The sequence below is a fragment of the Mobula hypostoma genome, chromosome 6 (assembly GCF_963921235.1).
Source record: "Mobula hypostoma chromosome 6, sMobHyp1.1, whole genome shotgun sequence".
Lineage (NCBI taxonomy): Eukaryota > Metazoa > Chordata > Chondrichthyes > Myliobatiformes > Myliobatidae > Mobula > Mobula hypostoma.
Genome location: NC_086102.1, coordinates 140,823,418 through 140,842,304, shown reverse-complemented (window position 1 = coordinate 140,842,304; position 18,887 = coordinate 140,823,418). Strand labels below are relative to the sequence as shown.

General features: G+C 39.0%; 1 protein-coding gene across 6 annotated transcripts in view; it reads left to right on the top strand.

Moving 5' to 3' along the window:
• Window positions 1–18,887, top strand: part of LOC134348443 (microtubule-associated protein 2-like) — a 314,301-nt gene that overhangs the window by 92,522 nt on the left and 202,892 nt on the right. Inside the window, exon 1 of one of the 6 annotated variants that reach the window (XM_063051837.1) lies at window positions 11,765–11,804. The exons of the other annotated variants lie outside the window; for them this stretch is intronic. The gene's annotated coding sequence lies outside the window, so the exon portion shown is untranslated. Of the gene's footprint in view, window positions 1–11,764; window positions 11,805–18,887 lie in introns of those variants that run through there. 6 annotated transcript variants of the gene reach the window in all.

Below are 18,887 nucleotides of genomic sequence, written 5' to 3'. Positions count from 1 at the left end.
ACCATCATGTGTGAAAGAGTAGTGTCTCACCTTGAATTACTGTTTAGAGCCCAGAATGTTGCAAAGGGAGCAGATGTGAGGGCAGGTGTAACACAGTGCATTTGCAGGGATAAATGCCTTGGGGGTAATTGGTGGTGATGTATGAGAGGACAAAGCAGTCACAGAAAATGGAGGGAGAAGGGGAGGTGGCAGGAGAAGACAAGAGGAACTCTATCCCTGTTATGTTTGGGGAGGGGCGGGATGGAGTGAAGGCTGACATGCAGGAAAAGGAGAAAGATGGGAGTGAGAGCACAATGATAGCAGTGGGGGGGGGCTCTAATTTTGAAAAATATAATATGGACATCTTGTGTCCTGTGATAGAAAATCTCATTATGAGAACATATACAGTGGAGATAGACGAACTGAGAGAAAGCAATAGCATCCTTGCAAGTGAAGGTATATAATCAAGATAGCTGTGGGAATTGGTTTGTAGAAGGTGTCAGTGGATAATGTGTCTCCCAGGATAGAGACAGAATTCAAAAGTACTTGGCTTCAAAATGCCTTGAATGGATATTAGTGATTCCTGTTATTTCAGTTGTTTCCTTTTTTGAGGGTCCAGTATCTCGTTATTGCAGCTTTTTCCAGAATTACCTCCTTCCTTTGTTCTTTGCTCATATTGTGCAGATCTTTTCTTGGTGTTTTACAAATACAGGGGGGCGGGGGCGGGATGGACACTTACTGGTTTGCTTACAGTGCCATTTCTAAACCTAATTAACACTGAAGAAATATCTAACATTCAGTGTTCCTAATTGTCCTAATGGCTTTATTAATATAGAGAAACTGAAATGAGTTTTAAGAAGTGGGTAAATTTTCATTGCTGTCCTTCATAAAATATAACCAAACTGTATCTGAGTACGGGGATATGTGGGATAAGAATATTTTAAAAAACCCAGAGTAGTCACCAGTCTAAGTACTTTGTTAAAGACAAGAGGTTATCTTTGTTGGAGTCTACAGCTGCCTTCTCTAAGAACTTAATTAGGAGCTACTGTAGCAAATGACAGAGATAAAATTGTAGACATTTGCCAATGAAAGTTATGCCATTGGATAACCTTTTCCTCAAAGTTTTCTGAAGTGCAGATTTAATGTGGTCTGGGAAGTTGTTTTAATTATTCACATCAAGGAAAGTAACTTGGCCAAGTAGTCACATATTTTTTGAAATATCACCATGAGTGCACTTTGAAAAGTGAAAATGTTTTATGTGTGGCAGTAAAAGCATTTGCTGGGGTGCTGGAGATTTTGTGGTGATCAATGAACGATGAAAAGGTAGCTTTGTCGTATCGAATCCAGCTTTCTCCCTGAAAATTTGGGGTGAAGTACAAGAACTGGAACATGTAGCACTAACAAAAGCTTAGTCAAAGAAGTGGTTTACGGAAGAACATTCAATCATTAGAAAGATTTAAGGGAGTAATTCAAGATGAATGGTTGAATTCAGCAGCTGCTGTTTCTGCGCAGAAAAGGACAGCTTTTGGCTGTGGCTGAGGAGGAAGGCCAGAAATTAGAGGAACCAACTAACCCTGTAGGAAGCTGCAGGGGGTGGCAGGAAGATGTCCCTGTCACTGGTCCGCCACCAGGAGGTATACCAAGGCTAAGGGAGTGAAGCATCAGTGAGTGGTGGTCCTCGGCTGATGACCTGAGGGCATTGGTGAAGGTGCGGCAGGCAGCAATTCCAAGCAGGAAACAACACCTCCCCTGATGAAAGGTCTAAGCCTGAAACATCGACTGTACTCTTTTTCCATAGATGCTACCAGGCCTGCTGAGTTCCTCCAGCATTTTGTGTGTCTTGCATCTTCTTGTAAATCTCATTGAATGGTTTCTTGCTGGATTCCTGAGAAAATTGTTCAGTTTGGTGCTACCATTTGCTCCATGTCATCATAAAGTAACAGTCATATGACAGAATCAAAACTTGCATCTCTCACTATTCCAAGATGCTCCAAAGTGTGTTAGAGCCTATGATGTGCTCTTCAAAGTCTGGTCACACCTGTTATGTAGAAAACCCTGCAATAGTTTATGCAGAGCAAGATTCACAACAATGTCCAAAAGATTTTTTTCTTAAGTGATGTTGATTAAAAGGTAAATAAAAGGTAAAAACACCAGGGATAATTCTGCTGTTCTTCATGACAGCTCTGACAGTGTAGCATTCCCTGGGTTCATGTGTAGTCTAAGGTTTTATTCCCAGGTCACTGAAGTGAATATTTGAAGTGTAAATTTGGAAGCAAAAGTGCCTGGCATCTGAACAAAAGCTGACAAATCCTAATGTCATGTTTGCAATAAACGACAAGGCTCATTGTAAATTTTGACGTGTGCCTTGAACCCTATTATTTTAATTTATAATATTGCTTAAATAAAAATACAAGGCATACCATGGTCTTGAAATTAAAATTAAAAAATGATTTTGGATTTTGCAGTTTTAATAATGAAATAGCTGTCAGATTTGGCGATGATAACACTAAAACTGATTGCAATTTCTGAAGTAAGTACATGCAGTTAAAAATTTCATTAAAGAAACTAGTGCAGGGTATTACCTGTCCCTGTACCTTTTATATGGTACATTAAGATGGTCCAAAGTAAAACAATATGAGGGTGATTGATAAGTTCGTGGCCTAAGGTAGAAGGCGTCAATTTTAGAACATCTAACACATTTATTTTTCAACATAGTCCTGTCCTACATTTGCACACTTAGTCCAGCGGTTGTGGAACATATGGATCTTGGACCTCCAGAAAGTGTCCACAGATGGGTAATTGATAAGTTCGTGGCCTAAGGTAGAAGGAGAAGCTCTCGTTACATGAACTTGCAGGTCAGCTCTTAGAGTGATCATGCAGAAAGTTTTGAAGTTATTAACTCTTCTCCCTCTACATTAGGCCACAAACTTATCAATCACCCCAGATGTGTTATTAACTGATGAGTTATTAACTTCAAACTTTCTGCATAATCACTCAGAGTTGAACTGCAAGTTCATGTAAGAAGAGCTGTATAATTCATCTCCTTATCAATCACCCCCCCCCCCCCCGCTGTGGGCACTTTCTGGAGGTCCAAGATCCATATGCTCCACGACCGCTGGACTAGGTGTGTAAATGTAGGAGGGGACTATGTTGAGAAATAAATAAGCTAGGTTTTCTAAAATTGACTTCTTCTACCTTCGGCCACGAGCTTATTAATCATCCCTCATAAGAGGGGGCAGATAAAAAGTTGTGGTTACCGAGAAAATGCAGTACAGGTAGATAGCAAGGTGCAAGGTCATAACAAGGTAGATTGTGAGATCAAGACTTCATTTTATCATACTGGGGAATTGTTAAATAGGCTTATAAGAATGGGATAGACACTGTCCTTGAGCTTGGTTGTATGTGCTTTCTGGATTTTGTATCTAGCAAATTGTCCAGAAGTGTGGATGTTAATGTAAAATAGCTTGAATTTGTTGAGTTTGGAAATAAACTTGAATTGAATTGACTATTACTTACATTCTTAATATACATGAGGCGTAAAATCTTTGTTACGTCTCTACCTAAATGTGCAAAGTGCAATTTATAGTAATTTGTAATAAATAGTGTGTGCAACAGGACAGTCAATATAACATAGAAATACAGTTATATCAGCATGAATTAATCAGTCTGATGGCCTGGTGGAAGAAGCTGTCCTGGAGCCATATTTAATGCTATATTAATCAGTAACTGCAACTTAGGTACTCTTTAATAATATACATTTTACATGGATTGTAATTCCCTAATCGAATACATTATACTTCCTGGTTTGTTGTCTGTGAGAATACTTTAACCTCCTGGATAATTTCGTATTTGCTGGGTGTCAAAGGTTCCCTTAAAGCGGTGCTTGATGACACCATTGTGAGAAATGCTAAGTAATTGCCACAGAGATGCCCAAATCTGTGTGGATAATTTCCTGCTAAGTCAGTGGGGAGTATAAGCATTGCTTCACCACCAACAGTAAAATAATTTCTGGACCTCAGTATGTTCAAAGTGCATTAATTACACCTAATATCTGACTTCAAAATAGTTATAGTTGATTGGTAGTAAGTAAGTCAGTCTTCCTAAGGATCGTGTATTTATCTTTTAGTTGCTTTTGTAGGGGATATTATAATGTGTAATGAATGTGATGGAAATAGACTGCATGCTCACACAGTTATGTCAGGTTTACATAGTAAGCCTTTCTGTTGAACTCAATTGGCTCTGGACATGCATATTTCACTAGTGAGGTATTTCCTCTATGATTCAAAAATATAAGCCTTGTGTTTTAATGGAAACTGTGCACTAGGAATAAATTACCACAGTTTCATGTGCAAATGATGCTAAGTACTTCAGGAAATTGTTATAACGTGTCTGTATTTTTAATTTAATCATTTGGGGAGGGTGTGTGGGAACACATTTATGTTGGACAAAGTAATATAGAAAATCTCAAGTGGCCCAAATTACAGAGTAAATGTTTCATTTTCAATTAAGATGCGCATTTTTTATAAGGAAATGGCTGCATTATACTGGGAAGGTGGTGGGGGTGGGTGGGTTTAGATTTCATCAGTTTGAATTTTGAGTATTTTGAAATTAAAAATATAGTTTCTTTGGTAATAGAGCTGAAGTATTAGTGACTATGTTTCAGTGCGTATTCACAGGAATGAAAATGAATGGGAAATGCCACTGATAGGAGGTAATCCTCCACTCTCAGTTATATAAGAGAGAGCTTGCATAATTTGTCTGTAACATGAATTTCTTGTATTTTCCTAAAAGCATTTTTTTAAGATACTCAGCATTTTATAGATAGCATACTGTTCTTTATAGTTCCAGATGGTTAAATTTCACGAGCAACCTGCAGTTGTATTTCTGATGAGGGGAGCTCCTGAGGCATTATATTTATTAGCGGTAGATGGATTAAAATATGAAAAAGTTAATTAGTTGGTAAGTTAATCCATAATGACTATGTTTGTTATAGTATTAAAATTAGCACAAATGTGTTTTTCATCTCTTTAGTTTGAGCCAGGGTGAGGGCCATGAATGTTTAAGGAGCTTTCTTGTCACCACCTCGGTTACAATTTTATGTCATAACGAGGTTTGATGTAAAAAGAGTTTATGCAGCTCACTGTCTTTCCCCAAGATACTTTCCACAAATGCAGAAGTAGTCAAGGGCACATTGCAACATGAAAGGACTGAGCAATGCTTCATTTTAGGATTCTGAGTACCTAAGAAAAATAAAAAGGAAGCTCTCATATATGGAAAAAGTCTTACTTTATAGCAAGGATTTTGTAAACGAGTAGGTATTCTATGATACCATTGTTCCATCGTACATGAAGTATCACAGAACATATTGTTGTACTGACCCAGCTGTGACGTTATTGCAAATCCGATGTGGGTGGAGGGATGTAGTTTAAATAATGGGGCAGACCCTACACTTTGCAGCAGTGTGACTTCCTTGTTGATCTCGGGGAACCTCTGCTGCCAAGCGCTGAATGCATTTACAGTTTCTGAGGGCATGGTGGCGTAGCAGCTAGTGTAGTACTATTATGGTACCAGACACCCAGGTTCAATTTCCGCGTTGTCTGTAAGGAGTTTGTGTGTTTTCCCCATGTCTGCGTGTTTCCTCCCACATTTCAGAGACGTCGGTTAATTGGTCACATGGGTATAATTGGGCAGCGCAGGTGAATTGGGCCATGCTGTGTCTCTAAATTAAAAAGATATTTCTTTTGACTATTATTCATGTGGGTCTGACTTTAAGTGCAGGCATGCTGAGTTAAATAAGGTCACAAAATATTGTGTGGTCATTCTCTAACCTACTACGTGATTTCCCCCTCCCCCCCGCCCCAGCTTTTGTCAATGGGGCTGACAGCCAGCAGATATGGCATCTAACAAAACAATAGAATGCTGGAAATATTCAACAGATCAGGCTGCATCTATGGAGAGAGTTAACCTTCAGGCTCATGACTTTACCATTTTTCTGCATGCCAAAATAAATTAAATATCTTAACTTTTATCTTTTCTCAGTTCTGATGAAAAATCATTGATATTAAACTTTAATTTTGTCTCTCTCTGCAGATGATGGCTAATCTCCTGCCCATTTCCAGTATTTACTGTTTTTAATTTTGATTTTCAGCATCTGCAATATTTTGATATTCTTGATCTATGTTCTACCTGTCATCTGTTTGCTTTCCCAGTTCATTCTCAATCCAGTAAAAGAATATTACATATTAGGTTTATGTATCATTCTAAAGACTTTTTTGTCTTCCCTTCTTACTTTTGCATTCCATCCACAATATAGCCTCACTTGATGTTTTTTCTGAGAATACTCTCTCCAAGTACCACTGTAATGTTCACCTTAATGAATATTGCAACTCCCCCTCCTTCCTTCCCTTCACCTTTATAACGCCTGGAGCATTGAGCTGCCAGTCTTGCTCATCCTTCAGCCATGGTCTCAGAATAGTTATGATGCCATAATCCCATGTGCTTATCCGTGCCCTGAGTTCTTCTCCATTACCTGCCAGGCTTTTTCCATTTAAAAAAATTGCAGTTTAGCCAGTCAGATCTTCCTCCCTTTCTGTCTATAGTTTGCTTATTGGGTTTGCTTTAATCTTTATATTTGCTTCAGCTTCCCTGTCTGTTGCACGACATCCATACGTCCAATATCGCAATTGATCTGCAGCAATAAAGTCCCATAGGAAGTATTATGTTCATCTACTATCACATTGCATGGTGGGAAAATATGCTGTATTCTAATCTTCACCAATACATTATTTATCCTGTGTAAACACTGCTGGTCACGTTAAAATGTATCTTTCTACTGTCTCTACCTAAGATGCTTCACTTGGTTTCAGCTTTGCAATTCGGGTGTCCTCACTATTGTCTCATTCATTTTCATGCACACTCCAAACTTGACCTTTTGCTTGCTTTCTTCCTCCTAATTTTTTTTTTCAATTATAAAAGCTGAGAATTACCCACAAATTAACTTTGTGAAACATTTTATGGAGTACAAACATTTTAAAATACAAAATAATTCCATTTTGCATAATTATGACATAATTTAAAGCATAGTGGATGATATTGAAGAGAATATTCTGAGTATAGTATTGCTGTATTTTGTTTAACTAAGCTATATAGACAAAGAAGGCTTTTTTGGGCAATGTGCCCAGACTCTGAATTGATGGACCTCAGCCTGAATGGTAGTGGGGATGTGGCAGTTGGCTTTGGGTTAGGAAGGAAAAATTATCTGGAATTGATCAGTCATGTATTCATTTTGTGGACCTGAATGGACTCTGATTTTAGTTGAAAATTGCTGGTCATTGTTGAGATTCTTAAACAAATCATGGTATTGTGAGGGTTTTCAGTGTTTGTGAAACTAACAGTAATTGTTGATTACTTCAAAGTGAGAAGGAGGGAAAGAAAGTTAACGTGGAGAAAAATGTTACGATTTCTCAAGTTTTTTTTCTACTTAGTGCAACAACTTAGTGCCACACCAGAAAGAAATTGTCTTCAGTGCACAGCTGTTTATGTAAATTATAATCTGCTCCATATGAAGTACAAGTCTCCTTGGCTCTACTCAACATAAAAATAAACGTAACCACGATATTGTATGATATTCCTATTCATTAGGCTTTCCGAAGTATAAATTAGAAAAAGATTGGGGAAAAATGTGTTTGATGTTTTATGTAGTGACCCAATACTGATTACTTCATGCACTGTTGAATGTGTAAATCTTTTGAAATAAGAGACGATTATTTTCCTGCTTCCTTTTGTGAATATTGAATTTTACTGCATTGAATAATAAAAATGTTGGATGTAATCCCTAAAATTACAATGCCCATTAAGCAATTTCTTTGCAATTACTTGTTAAAGCTAGTACTGCCTATAATAAGGTTGCTTCGGAAATGGATCCCAGTGTTTGACATTTAAACTTCTTCAATTATCAGAACAGATAATATGAATTGCATGGCGTACTAAAGCTGTGGTGCTTCCTTTTTGCACTGCTTTATCGTTAATAGGCAACATATGAGAAGAGTTGATCTGTTCAGCTTTCCTAACTTTGTGTGGCCAAATGCTGTAAGAGGCAAGAAGTGGGTACTAAAAAATTATAAAGAAAACAGGGTCAATAGAGTATATTATAAAGAAAACAGGGTCAATATGTTGTGATGGTTAATTAATTCGACTAGAATTAAAATTGTAATTTTAAATTCCAATTCTTTCCATAACTTAAGTGAAGTTAATTTTGAATTAATTGTACCAGATGGTATTCTGCCTGCGTTTCAGAGTTGTCCATTGGTGCTCTGGTGTATTCTGACTGGTCATGAGTATTTGAGCTTTAATGAAGAGGGAGCATGCTGCTTTCAAAGTATTTATGGTTTCATATTTTATTAGATGACTAATAGGTATGATGGATAAAAAGTGGTAGTATTTTTCAAGTTACAGCTGCCTTCCAAAAGATTTGTGGTGAAAATAGTGGAGAAGGGGCTTCTTATTCCCACTACCACAATATTGATGTTGTATATTTCTCCTTCTGCCAAGTTGGAATGATCACTTTCCACCCTTCTGTACACAGTGGCAACAGGAGAGATTTGGATTTGATGGATTTCACCTCCAAATGAGTATTATCACCAGGATTGTTGCATGCTAAGACACTCCGGATGGGAAAAGTGGCACGCAAATCCTGAAGAGTGCTTATGGAGAGATGGAGCACATTGCAGCTTCTAGCTCAATCCCACTATGTTTTAAGGCTTGATCCTGGCTGTTCCTTTTGTGGGGGTTGTTGCTGATCCATTTAGTTTTGAGCTGCTGTCATTCTAACCTCCCTCATTGGATGTTGTCCGGCTGAGGCATCCTCACTTTGGAATTGGTAATGTTTGTGACTGCAGGAATTATTCCAGGATTGCATCATGTAAACTTAATGAGCTCTGACTCGGAAAAGTGGCCCATGCAGGGCTTGTTTTCACACCCACTCCTTCCCCTAAACTTTCCTTGTATATAATGTCCATTAAAACAGTTATTAAATTCTTTGTAGGTTGTACTGATGTTTCAAAAGGTTTCTCAGCATAGCCGCTGGTGAAATATATGGTATTCTTTATCTGCATTAGCATGTTCTTGCAGAAAATGGCCCATTAGAATTGTTGAATTATGATGCTGTTAGGTATTTAATCCAGCAATATATTATGATTCTGAAAGACTTGCTGTTCCTTTGTTCTGGATTGCCGTGCTTGTCTTTGCAAGGTGAATTAGTGAAAGGACATTTTTAATGGCTGTGGAGCAGTTTGTGTGTGCTGCATGAGGGAGAGAAATTATAGGACTTCTCTTTCAATTTTGCAGAATGATATATTTGTTAGATCAATAATAAATACACAGTGCATTCACACACCATTACTCATTTGCACACTTGAAACAGTGTTCAGAAAATTCCAGTGAAATTCTGTTTAAGCTAACCTTCAAGGTTATTCACAACATTGTATGTGTTTTGAGTGATGAACGCTGTCAGTAAACATTTACATTTGCAACTATATTGTTGAACTGTCTGCACTGGGAACTGATGATGAGTCACTTGAATGATTTTGCTTGCAAAGTATCTTCTGGAACAGAGCCCTGTCAAACAGTCAATTGAACGTTGAGAATTAGCATTAAATAAATAAATAGTTCCTCACTTCATTTTTCCCCAGAAAGTGTTATGAGAAGTTACCACGTGTGCATTCTCAAACATCTATTCTAGTATTAAATTAAATTATCTCTCATTTGATATTTTGGCTCATTTTTTGATTACTAGTTTCAAATTCCTGCAGTTTTATGTCTGCTTTGGGAGCAGTTGGAAATATGACTGGGAGTAAAGCATTGTGGTCTGTGATTTAAAGTTCCTTGGCTTCAATTTCTCTTTGGAAGTATTGATTCTTTTGACTGTCAATAGAAGCCAGTAGTTTATTCTTCATTTAGTTGAATTGTTCATCTTGGAGGTTCAGCTACATATTTTCAAGAAGATGCATGGACCTGAAATCATTTTCAACATGGCAATAACAGTCCTCTTTCTTTTGGCCTAAACACTAGCTTATGTATAATTTCTGTTCTATTATAACCGCACACCATGTTATATTCTTGGTATACTGGAGATCACAAGAGTATTGAAATATAAGTGCTGGTACTGTGTCTTGAGCTCTCAAAGGTTTAAATAAAAGAAAGATTAGATAGGGGGTAGGTAGATGGTGACATTTTTCGAACACTGGCAGGAGTCTTCTGGAATCTTTGATTCTGCTACAACCTCTACTCGTCTGCTGAAACTTTCAGCAATATAGAGGCCTTTTGTCCCTGCTCAGCATGCTGACTAAGCTAGTCATATAACTTTTCTACTTCTGTACTTTTTGCAATGTCTTTTAAATATTGTAATTATACCTGCCTCTACGTTTTCTCTAGCAGTCCGTTCCATGCACCTGCCAGCCTCTGTGTGGAGGAAAGAAAGGCCCCTTTTAAATCTTTCCTTCTCACCATAAATACATGTCCTCTTGTTTTAGATTCTACCATTGTATGACCTACTTTCCCATTTGATCTCGATCCTATTTTAAACTTCGACAATGTTCTTCTGTCACCTTTTATTCTTGACTGTTCTCCTGTTGTTCTACCCACCATAAACTTCTCCCGCAAAGCACAGTGGTGCAGCTGATGGTGTTTCTGCCTCACTGCTGTAGTGACCTGAATTCAATTCTGATCTCTATTGCTGTCTTTGTAGAAGTTGGATGTCCTCCCTTTTGACTACGTGGGTTTGCCCTCACGTCCTAAAACCTTGTCAGTTAATTGGCCGCTGTAAATTGCCCCTTGTGTGTAAGTGACTGGCAGAATCCAGTGGAGAGTGAAGTGGGATTAGTGTAGGATAAGTGTAAATGAGTGTCTGATGATCAATGCAGACATGATGGGTTCAGAGGGTTGTTTCATTTCCTAATTTGTACCATTTTCTTCATCCATTAGGCCTACCAGTCACCTAACCCATTTGCTAATGTGTATTAGCATCCAGTTAAGCTCTGTCTCTTTTTTTAAAAAAAATCTCTCATCCTTGTTTTCCATAGCCTTCATATACTTGCACAGAAGAAAGCAATGAAACTGCTGAGTACTCAGCAGTCTAGGTTGGGAAGAAGTTGTTAAGCAATGTCTCTAATAGAGAATAGCAGGGGTGACCATGGGGATGAACTGTAAATAAGATTATCTGTTTCTGTGAGACGGAACATAGACAAAATCAAGTAGGATTTGCAAAATGCAGTGAGGGATGAGATGCTTAGCAGGTGAGGCAGGGAATATGCTCCAGTCCCTGAAGAAAAGGATGGGCATGAAAACAAACAAGCTGAGCCAATAACATAAATGGACAGGGAATAATATCACTTGAAGCTGCAGAATACAATGTCCTGAAGGCTGCATTATGCTCAGCTGAAAGACGTAATGTTTCTCAAGCCTGATTTAGACCTTATCGTAACCATAGAGGAAGCAACAGTGAATGCACACAAGGGCCATAGTTGGGGTGGGATGGACAATTAAAGTGGCAGGCAACAGAGCAAGTGATGAAAGAAGGGGGTTGGTTGGTGGGGACGGTCAGAGGGCCAGGGAGTCGTTGGAAAATTCTGAAAAGGGAGGAAGGGGGAAGATATGCCTGGTGGTCGAAGAAATTGAGAAAAATGATACTGTGAATGCAGACCCTGATGGGTGGAAAATGATGATTTGAGAAACTCCATCTTTTCCTTTTGTCCTGCAGGAGCTGGACGAAATGTGGTTGGGAGCTTCAATATCAGCAGTGAAGAGGTCATGGTTCAAGAAAATCAAAGGTGTTTGAGAGGCACCAGTGTGGAAAGTCTCATCGTTAGACAAATACTGTGTTATATTTACAGCATACTGATTAACAGCTGATCCCTGTGGTCACCCCAGATCTGCCCTACTCTCTCCCTCACTATTGTTATAGCTTAACAAACCTATTTCTCCCTTTCCCATTATTAAAAGGGTTTTCGACATGATATTATTAACTTTTGTTCCTCTGCTTGTAGATGCATCCTAACCAACTAAGTATTTCCAACTTTCTGTTTTTAGGTGTCTTAACATGTACAGTTTTTATGATTCTTGCTATACTTACCCCTTCTTATCTGTCGCTCCTCCAATTCTGGTCTCTTGATCATCCCCAAATTTCACTTGGCATCCGTACCTTCAACTGAATCGGTGTATAACGAAGATGGATGGGCTATCCTGATGTAACAGTGGAGGGTCTGACCGGGTACGATGTCAAGAGATGTAATGGAGGCAGAAGCAGGTGGTCTGAGTGATTATGTTAAGTTCATTTTTGACACTTAGGTTAAAATTGACCTGGATTAACTGCTGATATTTGTTATGGATTTGGATTTGGCTGTTAAGAAATGGAGCAAACTGCTGCTGCCAAAGAAAATAACTTGGAACTGTCCAGGAACCAGTTCGAGCGAATTTAAGCTGTTTAAACAAATTTAAAAATTGTAGAAGAGACTGAAAGAGAAGGCAGTTGGTTATCCGTGTACACCTGTAAATAACTGTGAGGTAGGATGCAGTGATAGCAGTGGGTAGTGCATTGTGGCTAGATGCTTGAGGGATATCAGAGTGAGTGAAACAAATAAGGGCAGTTGGGGAGCACAACGGAAGCGCTGGAGGAAATTAGTTTGGTCAGCTGTGTCAGAGGCTGTGGAGAAAAATGAGGACTGGATTATTCCTGTTGCATTCATGGGGAGTGTCACTTGTTGCTACACAAACTACTGAGGGAGAAATCTGATTGGTGGGATTCCTGGGAGAGAAGTAGGAAAAGGGTATAATTGTGAAGACAAGGAATTTGCAGGCAAGGGAATTACAGATCTGCTATTAGTTCAGAGGGATTAAGTTCACTGATTTGTTTTCTTTGTTTCTCAGACGATGCTGGCAGCAGATTTGGAGAAGGGCAGAGTAGCCAAGAAGAGGAAACTGTTAACAAAATTAGCTAGTACTGAGTAAGGGAAGTTGAGTGATCAGTGATTTATTGGGAATGGGTTTGTAGTGACATTAGGGGAAAGTAGCTACATATAATCTAATGACTAGATGTGGCATTCGAAGGGGACAGATCTGTAATGATAGTTTTAATAAATTAAAAGGAACTGCACGGTGGTAGAGAGAGAACAGTAGTAATTGAGGATGGTGAGCTTCAAAAGTTATGACCTCTCTCTAAAGATTTACAAGCCACACAAAATATGTGAAAATCTCAATGATATATTTGGTATAAGAAGAATGTACTTTGAAGAGAGAATTTTTTTTTTGCCATGACTTGAAAATCAGAATGAACATTTGTCCAGAGACTTGAGATTGTGCAGGTGCTAGAAATCTTGAACAACACTCTCAAAATACTGGAAGATCTCAGAAGATTAGGCAGAGAAATAGTCACAGTTTTGGGCCAAGACCCTTCATCAGGAATTTGAAGTCCTTCTGAAAGGTTTTGGCCTGAAACATAACTAGTTATTTCCCTTTATAGATGCTGCCTGAGCTGTCAAGTTATCCCAGCATTTTGTGTGTGTGTTGCTGAACATCTGCCCAGGTAATTCTGCTTTATGTGCACTCCGCTGTTGTGTTCAAATTAATTTAGTCAATTGAAAGGGATCTTTTTAAATTACCCAGTGTGTGAGTGTGCTCCAGCAATGTGCCTATTATGGGCATTCTTGTATAGACCAAGAAAAATATCTATTTTACCTGAAAACACGTTAAAGCCTTTTGGAGCTATCTTATCCTGTCACAAGGCTTCCCAGTGGACTAGATCATGAGATGTCATTCACAATGTATTGTGCCTTTTTAACCTCAATACATTTTTAAGCATACCAATATCTTAATAGAAAGGATGCCATTTGTAGATTATTGAGGTTGCTTACAGAAATTAAGCATTATTTGCACCGGTGTTTAAGACACACTTTTGAAGAGGTATCATCTAATTTTTTTCCCCTTTAGTCTAGTTAATTTTTTCCACTATTTCAGGAGAGCATGCATTCAGATAATGCATTTCGCAGGATAGCTGAAAACCCTTTAGGAAGCAAATGAGATATTCCATTCTTATACAGAGTTAACTGCAAATGTTTCATGTTTTTGCATCTGATGTACATATAATGTCAAGAATTCTGAACCCATTTGTCTGCAGCACCTTCCCACAAATAAGAGTGTGATTTTTGACCTGGTAATCCATTTTAATTAGGTTAATTGACCATAACATCTGAAGTTAATGCTATTCTTACTTGATTAGTGCCATGGAGTTTTATGTCTGAGAAGAAATTGGGAAATGAGGTTAATAAAAGATGGCATCGCTGATAGTGCAGCACTTCCTTAGTGTTACAGGAAGTATTGGGTCAGAGTTTTGTGGTTGGGTTCCTAGAATGAAATTTGAACACTCAAATGTTAAATTTGAATGTGATTGAACTAGTTAAACAAATATACGGCTCATAGCTGGGAATTTGAGAATTTTAAAAGGGCAGTAATTTTTTAAAGTTCCTGACTGATTTCACTGTAGATTTAAAAAAAAATAAGAGATAATTTATATTAAAGACAGAGGCTCTTTTCATTTCAGTGTATATGTTTTACTCCTGTTATTGCTATAACTTAGTGTTTAAGCTCAATATTGTTTTCAGCAATATGTATTTTCACAGGTGCCTCACGGGTGGATAGGGTAGTTAAGAAAGCTTATGGGGTGTCAGCTTTCATAAGTCGAGGGATAGAGTTTAAGAGTCGCGATGTAGTGATGCAGCTCTATAAAACTCTGGTTAGGCCACACTTGGAGTACTGTGTCCAGTTCTGGTCACCTCACTATAGGAAGGATGAGGAAGCATTGGAAAGGGTACAAAGGAGATTTACCAGGATGCTGCCTGTTTTAGAAAGTATGCATTATGATCAGAGATTAAGGGAGCTAGGGCTTTACTCTTTGGAGAGAAGGAGGATGAGAGGAGACATGATAGAGGTGTACAAGATAATAAGAGGAATAGATAGAGTGGATAGCCAGCGCCTCTTCCCCAGGGCACCACTGCTGAATACAAGAGGACATGGCTTTAAGGTAAGGGGTGGGAAGTTCAAGGGGGATATTAGAGGAAGGTTTTTTACTCAGAGAGTGGTTGGTGCGTGGAATGCACTGCCTGAGTCAGTGGTGGAGGCAGATACACTTGTGAAGTTTAAGAGACTACTAGACAGGTATATGGAGGAATCTAAGGTGGGGGCTTATATGGAAGGCAGGGTTTGAGGGTCGGCACAACATTGTGGGCTGAAGGGCCTGTACTGTGCTGTACTGTTCTATGTTCTATGTTCATTCTCGATCACTTGAGCATGACATGCTCCCAATTGATTTTTTTTTTCATTTTAATACATTTCCTTTGCTGACATGGATTATGATCCTACTAAAACTTATGAAAACAACAGCTGATAAGGAAGGTGGAACATTTTGAATACTCTAGTTAGAGGCCTCGTGAATGAATGTCCGAACTGGTAGATGCAGGTTTGATTTCAACATCGAAAAGAAATTTGGATAGGTACACGGATGGGAGGGGTACTGCAGGCTGTGGCCTGGGTGCAGGTTGGTGGCATAGGGCAGGATGATAGTTCGCCATGGAGTAGATGGGCCAAAGGTCCTTTTTCTGTTCTGTAGTTTTCTATGACACCATGACTATGAAGGCAGACTTGCTACTCTCTTAATATAGTCCATATTTACCACTAGGATCTCATTTCCTCCTTATTCATCTTTAAACAAAACCTACAGGGCATTGCTCATCAACTTGTTTATTTTTTTTTAAACCTTAATGCTTTGATGATTTGTCTTTCTTTTCAGCTTTTCCATTTGAAACCTGATGGTCTGGGTTTTGAGATAGCTTTGCCTACTCTTCTGGTACAAAGGCTCAGGGTCGTTTTTGGTTACCTGTTTCTAGGAGAGCATCATTCATGGTTGCTTTGTTTGGTCAATTGCATGCATGGTACTTTGAAAACAAGCTGCTTGTTTGGCCAGTGCTACTTTCTCACCTTCATGCTGATGTACCTTCCAGCTTTCTTATACAGGTGAAGTGTACCAAATTGAGCTGGCTGTGCTTTGCTTATTGTTGCTGATTAAGTTAATTATCAAAATAGTTGTTGGTGTGATGTCATAGCATTCTACTCAATGCCATATAAGTGTGATCTTCCTCAAAAACAGGCATATTGGGTTACGAATCTACATGTAACCTTTTAGTTGAGTGAAAACACTGCACACACCAGCACAGAGATCTAGGCTTCTGCTAAGTTATGTTGGAAGCTTCGAACACCCCAGCAGGTAGCCAGTCAGAATGTGGTGACACATGATTGCTATGGTTCACAGCCCTTAGAATGGGAAATCTGTCCACAAAGTGAACATTGCTGTCAAAGGGAAGAAACTGCAGTGCAGAGAATAGATGTTGAACCTTTTATCATTCAGTTCAGTGGCATAAACACATATGAGTATTTTCAATTATGTGTTATAGTCACCATCAAGAAAGTTCACCAGTGTCCCTACCTCCTCAAGCAGCTCCAGAAATTTGTCATGTTCCCCTTGACCCTCAACAATTTTTTATCAAAGCATCATAGAAAGAATCCTGTCTGGATCCCATCACAACTCTGTATGGCAATTGCCCTGCCCCGACCACAAGAAACTGCAGAGTTGTGGACACAGGTCAGCACATCATGGAAACCAGCCACCCCTCCATGAAATCTGTCTCCACTTCTTGCTACCTCTTAAAGCAGCAAGTATAATCAAAGTCCCCACCTGCCCAAGACAATCTCTTTTCTACCCACTTCCCATTGGCAACAAGTACAAAAGCCTGAAAACGTGCCCCAGACTCAAGGGCAGCTTCTACTCTGCTGTTATAAGGGTATTGAATGGTTGCCTTGAACAATAAAATGGATTCTTGAGCTGATGCTTGGTTATGACCTTACACCTTAGTGTCTGCCTGCACTGCACTTTCTTTGTAACATTAACATTTTTATGTTGCACTCTGTTATTGTTTTCTCTCAATGCACTGATGTAATAAATTAATCTATATGAACAGTATGCAAGACAAGGTTTTCATTGTACTTCAGTACACAGTCACAGAGTAAAACAGCATACACGTAACAATAATAAACCAGTTTACGTGTTTTGATAACTTTTAAAAGAATTTTTGATAATACTTCAATCGGAGTTGATTCACTCATGGGAATTAGAGAATACGGTGGATTCCGTTTAATTGGGATACATCAAGACCAGGGCGCAGTTAAGCAGCTGCCCCAGTTCAGCCAAAGTTTCATGGAAATAGTTTCAAAGGTACAATTTAATGTCAGAGAAATGTATACAATATACATCCTGAAATGTCTTTTCTTCTCAACCATCCACAAAAACAGAGGAGTGCCCCAAAGAATGAATGACAGTCAAATGTTAGAACCACAAAGTCCACCCCCAGCTCCTCCCTCTTGCGCGTAAGCGGTGGTAAGCAACAATCCTCCCCCCCCTGCCACCAGCAAAGAAAAAGTGGATCAGCACCTGCCACCGAGCACTTCAAGCATGAACAAAGCAACAGTAAAGACACAGACTGCAGTTACCCCAAAGATTACACTGTTCACCCAGCATTCGATATACCACAGACTCTGTCTCTCCCTAATAAGGGAGAAAGAGGTGTCTTCGTTTTCACAGCGAGCAGGGAGACATAATAAACAACTCGCTGGTTTGCGATGTTAAAAGTCTGCCAAGTCGCTTTTTTCGAGCTCCGTGCCCAAAGATCACGAGACTCCGGGAATAGAGCCGCAGATATTCCAACTCCCCTGATGACACATGGGTCTCCTGTCATGATACTGACCCTCGATACGCCTTTCTCCAGAGGCCTGAGATCATAGGCTTCCAAAACCAAGCTGAATACTTAGGCCGAGCCCTTGGGGTGCCAACCAACGACCGGTCCTGGAACCCCGAGAGCGGGTCCCATTCCCGCAAAGAACCATAGTCAGCATGTAACTCCAGGTTAGGGTCTTCAAAAGAACCCTGAAAGGGAAAAATAAAGATATTAAAGTTGGAAATAGAGCTGTTTCCGAAAATGCAAGCAAAGGAGTCACCGTTTAGCGCCATCATCAATCCGCTCCGCCTTAAAAAGTTATTAAAAAAGACAAACTATCATTTAACTGAGTTACAAATACAAATTATGTACAATACATATTATGTCTTTAAATAAAGTACAGAACAAATTTGAACACTTCAATACTACTACGGTACTACAAAATTTTGTATTAGGTTCTAATAGTTATCAATCGAGGAATTCATCCGTTGTACGCTGCTGTGTTCTTTGACTGTAAATGTCAAATGAGTGCAGACACCAAATGCAGATAATGAACTGCCTTCATACAAGGGTTTTGATGATTGCATCATGCGTACATTCATTTTCGTTGTATCATTCAAGGTGACTGTTGATACCCTCAAATTCTTCATGGTACCTAACTTGTTGAAGTAGTGAAATCATTTCATTTTCACTCCTGGCTGTTTCATGCATTTCCAAGCCTCGGTGGTTGAAACAACAGTGAGCAAAACAGTTCTAAATTGTTTTTCTGCTTCTTTCTTGCCAAGTATCAGTGACAAAAGCGACTGCTTTTTGAACAGAAACATGCAACTGACACTATTTGAAAGCTGTTTGCTCTAAGCATGGTGTATTGTCTAACATTCATGCAAATGCATGTGACTGACGCCAATTAGAAAATGTTCATCAACAGTGTCCTATCCCAATTAAGCAGGATGATGTCCCAAATAAAGGAAAGGAATTCCTGCTATTTTGTCGATTAGTTTTTTTTTCTTTAAGGGTTGTCCCAAATAAACAGCTGCACTGATTAATCTATGGCCCAATTAACCAGAATCTACTGTACATAGATAGAGAAGTTGT